The 11,390-nt window shown below is 40.6% G+C and overlaps 1 non-coding gene across 1 annotated transcript; it reads right to left on the reverse strand.

Moving 5' to 3' along the window:
• Positions 1-1,304: 1,304 nt before the first annotated feature.
• On the reverse strand, positions 1,305-1,412 carry LOC112788431 (small nucleolar RNA R71). The gene has a single exon (XR_003195794.1). It is a non-coding gene; the product is annotated as a small nucleolar RNA R71 (small nucleolar RNA).
• Between the last annotated feature and the right edge of the window lie 9,978 nt (positions 1,413-11,390).

The following is an 11,390-nucleotide window of genomic DNA, read 5'->3' on the forward strand; positions in this document are numbered from 1 at the left end:
TTCTTATTTTTCAAAAATTTTAAAAATATTTTTCAAAAATCTTTTTCTTAATTTTATCTCATAATTTTCGAAATATCATCAACAATTAATGTTTTGATTCAAAAATTTCAAGTTTGTTACTTACTTGTTAAGAAAGATTCAAACTTTAAGTTCTAGAATCATATCTTGTGATTTCTTGTGAATCAAGTCATTAATTGTGATTTTAAAAATTAAATCTTTTTCAAAACTAATTTCAATCATATCTTTTCAAAAATATCTTTTTATCTTATCTTTTTCAAATATCTTTTCTAACTTCTTATCTTCTTATCTTTTAAAAATTGAATTTCAAATCTCTTTCAACTAACCACTTAACTTTTTATTTGAGTCTTATCTTTAGTAAAACTGCCCAACTAACTTTTTACCTTTAATTTTCGAAAATCCCTTCCCTCTTTTTCAAAATTTCTTTTTAATTAACTAATTATTTTAATTTTTGATTTTTTCATTCCTAATTTTCGAAAATTACTAACCTTTTTCAAAAACTATTTTCAAAATTTAACTTTAAATTTTTATTTTTAATTTTCAAAAATCCTCTCACCTCTCATCTTCTTCTATTTATTTATTCATCTACTAACACTTCTCTTCATCTCACGTCTCTGCTCTCCTCACCCTTCTGTTTGGATTCTCCTTTCTTTTCTCTTCTACTCTTCTTTTCTTCTACTCACAACAAGGGAACCTCTATACTGTGGTAAAAAGGATCCCTATTATTATTTTTCTATTCCCCTCTTTTTCACATGAGCAGGAGCAAGGACAAGAATATTCTTGTTGAAGTAGACCCTAAACCTGAAAGGACTCTGAAGAGAAAACTAAGAGAAGCTAAAATATAACAATCCAGAGATAACCTTACAGAAATTTTCAAACAGGAAGAGGAGATGGCAGCCAAAAATAATAATAATGCAAGGAGGATGCTTGGTGACTTTACTGCACCTAATTCCAATTTACATGGAAGAAGCATCTCCATTCCTGCCATTGGAGCAAACAATTTTGAGCTGAAACCTCAATTAGTTTCTCTAATGCAGCAGAACTACAAATTTTATGGACTTCCATCTGAAGATCCTTTTCAGTTCTTAACTGAATTCTTGCAGATCTGTGATACTGTTAAGACTAATGGAGTAAATCCTGAAGTCTACAGGCTCATGCTTTTCCCGTTTGCTGTAAGAGACAGAGCTAGAGTTTGGTTGGACTCACAACCCAAAGATAGCCTGAACTCTTGGGATAAGCTGGTCACGTCTTTCTTAGCCAAGTTCTTTCCTCCTCAAAAGCTGAGTAAGCTTAGAGTGGATGTTCAAACCTTCAGACAGAAGGAAGGTGAATCCCTCTATGAAGCTTGGGAGAGATACAAGGAACTGACCAAAAAGTGTCCTTCTGACATGCTTTCAGAATGGACCATCCTGAATATATTCTATGATGGTCTGTCTGAATTAGCTAAGATGTCATTGGATACTTCTGCAGGTGGATCCATTCACCTAAAGAAAACGCCTGCAGAAGCTCAAGAACTCATTGACATGGTTGCTAATAACCAGTTCATGTACACTTCTGAGAGGAATCCTGTGAGTAATGGGACGCCTCAGAATAAAATATTGAAATTGATACTCTGAATGCCATATTGGCTCAGAATAAAATATTGACTCAGCAAGTCAATATGATTTCTCAGAGTCTGAATGGAATGCAAGCTGCACCCAACAGTACTCAAGAGGCATCTTCTGAAGAAGAAGCTTATGATCTTGAGAACCTTGCAATAGCAGAGGTAAATTATATGGGTGAACCTTATGGAAACACCTATAACCCCTCATGGAGAAATCACCCAAATCTCTCATGGAAGGATCAACAAAAGCCTCAACAAGGCTTTAATAATGGTGGAAGAAACAGGTTTAGCAATAGCAAGCCTTTTCCATCATCCACTCAGCAACAGACAGAGAACTCTAAACAAAATACCTCTAATTTAGCAAACTTAGTCTCTGATCTATCTAAGGCCACTGTGAGTTTCATGAATGAAACAAGGTCCTCCATTAGAAATTTGGAAGCACAAGTGGGCCAGCTGAGTAAAAGGATCACTGAAATCCCTCCTAGTACTCTTCCAAGCAATATAGAAGAAAATCCAAAAGGAGAGTGCAAGGCCATTGATATAACCATCATGGCCGAATCCAAAGAGGAAGGGGAGGACGTGAATCCCAAGGAGGAAGACCTCCTGGGACGTCCAGTGATCAATAAGGAGTTTCTCTTTGAGGAACCAAAGGAATCTAAGGCTCATCTAGAGACCATAGAGATTCCATTGAACCTCCTTATGCCATTCATGAGCTCTGAAGAGTACTCCTCTTCTGAAGAGAATAAAGATGTTACTGAAGAGCAAGTTGCCAAGTTCCTTGGTGCAATCATGAAGCTGAATGCCAATTTATTTGGTAATGAGACTTGGGGAGATGAACCTCCCCTGTTCACTAATGAACTGAATGCATTGGATCAACTGAGATTGCCTCAGAAGAAACAGGATCCTGGAAAGTTCCTGATACCTTGTACCATAGGCACCATGACCTTTGAGAAGGCTCTATGTGACCTGGGGTCAGAAATAAACCTCATGCCACTCTCTGTAATGGAGAAACTGGGAATCTTTGAGGTACAAGCTGCTAAAATCTCATTAGAGATGTGGTGCACAAATTGTGAATCACACTTTTCACAACTCGTACAACTAACCAGCAAGTGCACTGGGTCGTCCAAGTAATACCTCACGTGAGTAAGGGTCGAATCCCACGGAGATTGTTGGTTTGAAGCAATCTATGGTTATCTTGTAAATCTTAGTCAGGAAGTCAATTATGTTTATCAGTTGAATTGCAAATAAACAATAGAGCATGGATTAAAGGTTACATGTTATGCAGAAATGGAGAATATGTTAGAGTTTTGGAGATGCTTTGTCTTCTGAATCTTTGCTTTCCTCTGTCTTCTTGTTCACGCATGCACGTCCTCCTATGGCAAGCTGTGTGTTGGTGGATCACCGTTGTCAATGGCTACCTTCCATCCTTCCAGTGAAAACTACGCTCACGTGCTCTATCACAGCACGGCTAATCACCGGTTGGTTCTCGATCCGGTTGGAATAGGATTTACTATCCTTTTGCGTCTGTCACTAACGCCTAGCCTTCAGGAGTTTGAAGCTCGTCACAGTCATTCAATCCTTGAATCCTACTCGGAATACCACAGACAAGGTTTAGACTTTCCAGATTCTCATGAATGCCGCCATCAGTTCTAGCTTATACCACGGAGATTCTGATTAAAGAATCTAAGAGATACTCATTCAATCATATATAGAACGGAGGTGGTTGTCAGGCACTCGTTCATGATTTGAGGAAGGTGATGAGTGTCACAGATCATCACCTCCATCACAGTTAAGCGCGAATGAACATCTTAGATAGGAACAAGCGTGTTTGAATGGAAAACAGAAATACTTGCATTAATCCATTGAGACACAGCAGAGCTCCTCACCCCCAACAATGGGGTTTAGAGACTCATGCCGTCAGATAATACAAAGTTCAGATCTAAAATGTCATGAGATGCAAAATAAGTCTCTAAAAGTTGTTTAAATACTAAACTAGTAGCCTAGGTTTACAACAAATGAGTAAACTATGATGGATGATGCAGAGGCCCACTTCTGGGGCCCACTTGGTGTGTGCTGGGGCTGAGAATTAAGCAATCCATGTGCAGAGGCCATTTGTAGAGTTGAACGCCAGTTTTTGTGCCAGTTTGGGCATTCAACTCCAGCTTTTGATCCTTTTCTGGCGCTGGACGCCAGAATTGGGCAGAGAACTGGCGTTGAACGCCAGTTTACGTCGTCTATCCTTGTGCAAAGTATGGACTATTATATATTTCTGGAAAGCTCTGGATGTCTACTTTCCAACGCAATTGGAAGCATGCCATTTAGAGTTCTGTAGCTCCAGAAAATCCACTTTGAGTGCAGGGAGGTCAGAATCCAACAGCATCAGCAGTCCTTTTTCAGCCTGAATCAGATTTTTGCTCAGCTCCTTCAATTTCAGCCAGAAAAATACCTGAAATTACAGAAAAGCACACAACTCATAGTAAAGTCCAGAAATATGAATTTTTCCTAAAAAATAATGGAAATAAACTAAAAACTAACTAAAACATACTAAAAACTATATGAAATTAACCCCAAAAAGCGTATAAAATATCCGCTCATCACAACACCAAACTTAAACTGTTGCTTGTCCTCAAGAAACTAGATAAATAAAATAGAAGAATAATAGGTTGAGAAGCAATAATATCTAGAGTTTTTGATTGAAGCTCAGATTCTAATTAGATGAGCGGGACTAGTAGCTTTTTGCTTCTGAACAGTTTTGGCATCTCACTTTATCCATTGAAGCTCAGAGTGATTGGCATCTATAGGAACTTAGAATTCAGATAGTGTTATTGATTCTCCTATTTCAGTGTGATGATTCTTGAACACAGCTATTTTATGAGTCTTGGCCGTGGCCCTAAGCACTTTGTTTTCCAGTATTACCACCGGATACATAAATGCCACAGACACATAATTGGGTGAACCTTTTAGATTGTGACTCAGCTTTGCTAAAGTCCCCAATTAGAGGTGTCCAGAGTTCTTAAGCACACTCTTCTTTTTGCTTTGGACCTTGACTTTAACCGCTCAGTCTCAAGTTTTCACTTGACACCTTCACGCCACAAGCACATAGTTAGGGACAGCTTGGTTTAGCCGCTTAGACCAGGATTTTATTCCTTTAGGCCCTCCTATCCACTGATGCTCAAAGCCTTGGGATCCTTTTTATTTGCCCTTGCCTTTTGGTTTTAAGGGTTATTGGCTTTTTCTGCTTACTTTTTTTTTTCTGCAAGCTCTGTTCTTTGCTGCTTTTTCTTGCTTCAAGAATCATTTTTATGATTTTTCAGATTATCAATAACATGTCTCATGTTCATCATTCTTTCAAGAGCCAACATATTTAACAGTCTTAAACAACAAATTCAAAAGACATATGCACTGTTCAAGCATTCATTCAGAAGACAGAAAGCATTGCCACCACATTTAACTAATTAGAATTTCTCTTATTAAACTCGAAATTTTATTGCCTCTTATTCAAAAGATCTACTACTTTATTCATGTTTGCTGATGATGAGAAAAATAAACTATAGCTTAATTGGAGATAAAATCAAAATAGATACTAATTACTACTATATGACTTCTAAGGTAAACTTTTATAAGGACACTGTCACAGAGTTAAGGCAGAAATTGGAAATTAACAACCTTTATTCTGGGGGCACGGGGGTTCCTCTGATCCTTGGGGTGCTTGGTCCTACAAGAGAAGACTTTTGGCGCTTCAGTTCCCTTAAGTCATGCCCCTGCTCCTCTTGTTCTTTAAACATATAGGTCATCATTTGACTGTGTTCCTTCTGTTCTTTTATTATTTGCTCCATAGCTTCCCGTATCTTGGTAACGAACGTCTCAAGATACTCCCAGTATTCAGCTTGAGGGATCTCTGGGAGGAATTCCTGTGCTCTCTTCTTGATGGGATCCTCCTGTACTTGTTGTTTTTCCATTAATGCTTTGGTGATTGGCTTTTCAATTAGGATATATTCAGTTATTCCCATCCTTACTCCAGCGTCCTTGCAGAGCAGAGAAATCACGCTTGGATAAGCCAACCTGGCCTCTTTTGAATTTTTGTTAGCAATCTTGTAGAGTTAAGTTGAAATCAGCTGATGAACCTCCACTTCCTTTCCCATCATGATGCAATGGATCATCACTGCTCTTTTAACTGTGACTTCAGAACGGTTGCTAGTGGGCAACAGAGAACGCCCAATGAAGTCCAGCCATCCTCTGGCGACTGGTTTGAGATCCTCTCTCTTGAGTTGATTTGGGACACCCTTTGTGTTGGTGGTCCACTGGCTCCAGAGATACATATGTCCTCTAGAATCTTATCCAGGTCAATGTCTGCTCTCATCATCCTCCTGTTGAAGGAGTCTGGATCATCCTTTAGCTGAGGTAGCTTTAAGATCTCCCTGATCTTGTCAGGGGTGGTATGAACAATCTTTCCTCTGACCATGGTCCGAAATTCATAGAATGCAGTTCCAGATAGTTTTTGCTTGTCAGTTTGCCACATATTAGCATAGAACTCCTGGACCATGTTCCTTCCCACTTTCGTTTCAGGATTAGCTAGGTCTTCCCAGTTCCTGATTCGACTTTGCTCCTGGATCTCCGGATATTCATCTTCTTTCAGATCGAATCTAACTTCCGGGATCACTGATCTCAGACCCATTACTTTAAGATAATGGTCTGAATGTTCTTTAGATAAGAACTTCCCTTGATTCCAAAGTGGTTTTGGAACGCTCTCTTTCTTGCCTCTTGGAGTGGGTTGTTTTCCTTTAGGAACCATGATCTTAGTGATCTCGGATAAACACACCAAACTAAGAGGTTTGCTTGCCCTCAAGCAAAAGAAAAGAAAGGAGAGGGATAGAAGGAGAGCTAGGTGCAATTGGTGATGGAGGAGGAGAGAGGCCGAACCCAAATTTAAAGGGATGGGGGGTGGGTTTTCGAAAAATTGGAAAAGATAAGATAAAAAGATTGAGTTGAAAAAAGATAAGATAGAAGATATAGTTTAATTTTTTGAAGATATGATAGATTTTTGAAAAAGATAAATCTGAATTTTGAAAAAGATAATATGGGGATTTGAAAAAGATATGGATTAGTTGAAAAGATTTTAGAGTGAAAAAGATGGATTTGTTTTCAGAAAAGATTTGAAAAGAGTTGGATTGAATTTGGAAAGATGGATTTTTAGAAATTAAGGATTTTAGAAACCAGGGTTCTTGACATGTTCATGTAAAAATCATGCATTGAAGCATAAAATTTGAAATTAAAATGGAAATACGTGTGGGAAAAATGAATTTGGCTCCTCCCTGATGTCCTGGCGTTTGAACGCCCAAACACTGCCTGTTTTGGGCGTTCAGCGCCCAATTGCTGCTCTCCTGGGCGTTCAACGCCCAGCTGCTGCCATTACTGGCGTTCAACGCCCAGTGGGTGCTCCTTTCTGGCGTTGAACGCCCAGCTGCTACCATCACTGGCGTTCAGCGCCCAGTGGATGCCCATTTTGGGCGTTGAACGCCCAAAATGCTCTTTTACTGGCGTTTTCTTGCCAGTGAGATCTTTTTCTCTGTTTTGTGTGCCGAGGTCTTCTGTAAATGATTATTTACCTTGTTGTCAATGAACTCTATATAAACAAATAAAAATAAAAATAGAAGTAGGGCAAAATGCTTAGAGGATTGTTGCCCCATGGCTGGGTTGCCTCCCAGCAAGCGCTTCTTTATTGTCTTTAGCTGGACCTTACTGAGCTTTTAATCTAGCTTCAGCCTTGAGCATTCTTGCTCGATGTTGCCTTCAAGATAATGCTTGATTCTCTGTCCATTGACAATGAACTTCTTATCAGAATCAATATCTTGAAGCTCCACATAACCATATGGTGACACACTTGTAATCACGTATGGTCCCCTCCACCGGGATTTCAGTTTTCCGGGGAATAGCCTGAGTCTAGAGTTAAACAACAGGACCTTCTGTCCTGGTTCAAAGATTCTAGATGACAGCTTTCTGTCATGCCATTTTTTTTATTTTTCTTTATAAAGCTTGGCATTTTCGAAAGCTGTGAATCTGAATTCCTCTAGCTCATTTAGCTGGAGCAATCGTTTTTCTCTTGCTAATTTGGCATCAAAGTTTAGGAACCTGGTTGCCTAGTAGGCCTTATGTTCCAGTTCCACGGGCAGGTGGCATGCCTTACCATACACGAGTTGGTATGGAGAGGTCCCTATAGGGGTCTTGAATGCTGTTCTGTAAGCCCACAGAGCATCATCCAAGCTCCGTGCCCAATCCTTTCTGCGGGTATTTACTGTCCATTCCAGGATTCTCTTTAATTCTCTGTTAGAGACTTCAGCTTGCCCATTGGTTTGTGGATGATATGGAGTGGCCACCTTGTGGCGAATTCCATACCGAACCATGGCAGAGTAAAGCTGTTTATTGCAGAAGTGAGTGCCCCCATCACTAATTAACACTCTAGGGAAACCAAACCTGCTAAAGATATGTTTCTGGAGGAACTTTAGCACTATTTTAGTATCATTGGTGGGTGTGGCAATAGCCTCAACCCATTTTGATACATATTCAACTGCCACCAGAATATAAGTGTTTGAATATGATGGTGGAAAAGGTCCCATGAAGTCAATTCCCCATACGTCAAACAACTCAATTTCCAAGATTCCTTGTTGAGGCATGGCGTAACCATGAGGCAGATTACCAGCTCTTTGGCAACTGTCACAATTACGTACAAACTCTCGGGAATCTTTATAGAGTGTGGGCCAATAGAAGCCACATTGGAGGACCTTGGTGGCTGTTCGCTCACCTCCGAAATGGCCTCCATATTGAGATCCGTGGCAATGCCACAGGATCCTCTGTGCTTCTTCTCTAGGCACACACCTACGGATAATTCCGTCTGCACATCTCTTAAAGAGATAAGGTTCATCCCACAAGTAGTACTTTGCATCAGTAATTAATTTCTTCTTTTGTATCCTGTTGTACTCCTTGGGTATGAACCTTGCAGCTTTATAGTTTGCAATATCGGCAAACCATGGTGCTTCCTGAATGGCAAATAAATGCTCATCAGGAAACGTCTCAGAGATCTCCAGAGAAGGGGGGGACGTCCCTTCCACTGGCTCTATCTGGGACAGATGATCAGCCACTTGATTCTCTGTCCCTTTTCTGTCTCTTATTTCTATATCAAACTCTTGCAGAAGCAATACCCATCTGATGAGCCTGGGTTTTGAATCCTGCTTTGTGAGTAGATATTTAAGAGCAGCATGGTCAGTATACACAATCACTTTTGATCCTACTAAGTATGATCTGAACTTGTCAATGGCGTAAACCACTGCAAGTAATTCTTTTTCTGTGGTTGTGTAATTTTTCTGGGCATCATTTAGAATGCGACTGGCATAATAAATGACATGCAGAAGCTTGTCATGCCTCTGTCCCAATACTGCACCAATAGCAAGATCACTGGCATCACATGTTAGCTCAAATGGTAACGTCCAGTCTGGTGCAGAAATGACTGGTGCTGTGACCAGCTTAGCTTTCAGCGTTTCAAACGCCTGCAGGCCCTTTGTGTCAAACACAAATGGCGTGTCAGTAGCTAGCAGATTGCTTAGAGGTTTTGCGATTTTTGAAAAATCCTTTATAAACCTCCTAGAGAATCCTGCATGCCCCAGAAAGCTTTTGATTGCCTTCACATTGGCGGGTGGTGGTAATTTTTCAATTACCTCTATTTTTGCTTGATCCACCTCTATTCCCTTGTTTGAGATTTTATGCCCAAGAACAATTCCTTCAGTCACCATGAAGTGACACTTTTCCCAGTTTAAAACTAGGTTGGTCTCTTGGCATCTTTTCAGAACAAGTTTCAGGTGATCAAGACAGGAGCTGAATGAGTCTCCATATACTGAGAAGTCATCCATGAAGACTTCCAGAAATTTTTCCACCATATCAGAGAAAATAGAGAGCATGCATCTCTGGAAGGTTGCAGGCGCATTACATAGCCCAAAGGGCATCCTTCTATAAGCAAACACTCCGGATGGACATGTGAATGCTGTTTTCTCTTGATCCTGGGGATCTACTGCAATCTGGTTGTAGCCTGAGTAGCCATCCAAAAAGCAGTAATAATCATGACCTGCTAGTCTTTCTAGCATCTGGTCTATGAATGGTAAAGGAAAATGATCCTTTCTGGTGGCTGTATTGAGCCTTCTGTAGTCAATACACATGCGCCACCCTGTAACTGTTCTCGTAGGAACTAGTTCATTCTTTTCATTATGAATCACTGTCATGCCTCCTTTTTTTGGGACGACTTGGACAGGGCTCACCCAGGGGCTGTCAGAAATAGGATAAATAATCCCAGCCTCTAGTAATTTGGTGACCTCTTTCTGCACCACTTCCTTCATGGCTGGATTTAGCCGCCTCTGTGGTTGAACCATTGGTTTGGCATTATCCTCCAATAGGATTTTGTGCATGCATCTAGCTGGGCTTATGCCCTTAAGGTCACCTATGGACCACCCAAGAGCTGTCTTGTGTGTCCTTAGTACTTGAATAAGTGCTTCCTCTTCCTGTGAATTTAAAGCAGAGCTTATGATCACTGGAAAAGTATCACCTTCTCCTAGAAATGCATATTTCAAGGATGGTGGTAATGGCTTGAGCTCGGGTCTAGGAGGTTTTTCCTCTTTCAGAAGAAAGTTCAGAGGCTCTTTCATGTCCTCTGAATCCTCCAAATCAGGCTGAACTTCTTTAAAGATGTCTTCCAACTCTGATTCGAGACTCTCAGCCATGTTGACCTCTTCTACCAAAGAGTCAATAAGATCAACTTTCATGCAGTCTGTTGATGTGTCTGGATGCTGCATGGCTTTGACAGCGTTCAACTTAAACTCATCATCATTGACTCTCAGGGTTATTTTCCCCTGTTGGACGTCAATGAGGGATCGTCCAGTTGCTAGGAAGGGTCTTCCTTGAATGAGAGTAGCACTCTTGTGCTCCTCCATTTCCAGCACAACAAAGTCAGTGGGAAAGGCGAATGGCCCAACCCTGACAATCATGTCTTCAATCACGCCTGATGGGTATTTAGTGGAGCCATCAGCAAGTTGAAGACATATCCGAGTTGGTTTAACTTCTTCAGTTAAACCAAGCTTTCTGATAGTGGATGCAGGTATTAGGTTGATGCTTGCCCTAAGATCGCATAAAGCTGTCTTGGTGCAATCACCTTCTAATATGCATGGTATCAGAAAACTCCCAGGGTCTTTAAGCTTTTCAGGAAAGCTTTTCAGAATGACTGCACTGCATTCTTCAGTGAGGAGAACTCTTTCTGTTTCTCTCCACTCCTTTTTATGACTCAAGATCTCTTTCATGAACTTGACATAAGAAGGTATTTGCTCAAGTGCCTCTGCAAATGGAATCTTTATTTCAAGAGTCCTTAGATAATCTGCAAAGCGAGCAAATTGCTTATCCTGCTCCTCTTTCCGGAGTTTTTGAGGATAAGGTATGTTGGCTTTATATTCCTCAACCTTGGTGGTTAATGAAGCCTTTTTAGAGGGGTTGTTATCAGCACTTGTGTGTGTCTGATCCCTCACTGGCAATTGAGTGCCAGAGTCAGAAGCTGGAGTGAAACTGGACGTCAGCTCCTTGTCTGCTTCTGGCGTCTGAACGCCAGAACTGTGCCCATTTTGGGCGTTCAACGCTGGATTCTGCCCTATTTGGGCGTTCAACGCCAGATTCTTGCCCATTTCTGGCGTTGAACGCCAATCCTGCTTTGTTTCTGGCGTTGAACGCCAGTTTTGGGCAT

This window comes from Arachis hypogaea, chromosome 20, assembly GCF_003086295.3.
Source record: "Arachis hypogaea cultivar Tifrunner chromosome 20, arahy.Tifrunner.gnm2.J5K5, whole genome shotgun sequence".
Lineage (NCBI taxonomy): Eukaryota > Viridiplantae > Streptophyta > Magnoliopsida > Fabales > Fabaceae > Arachis > Arachis hypogaea.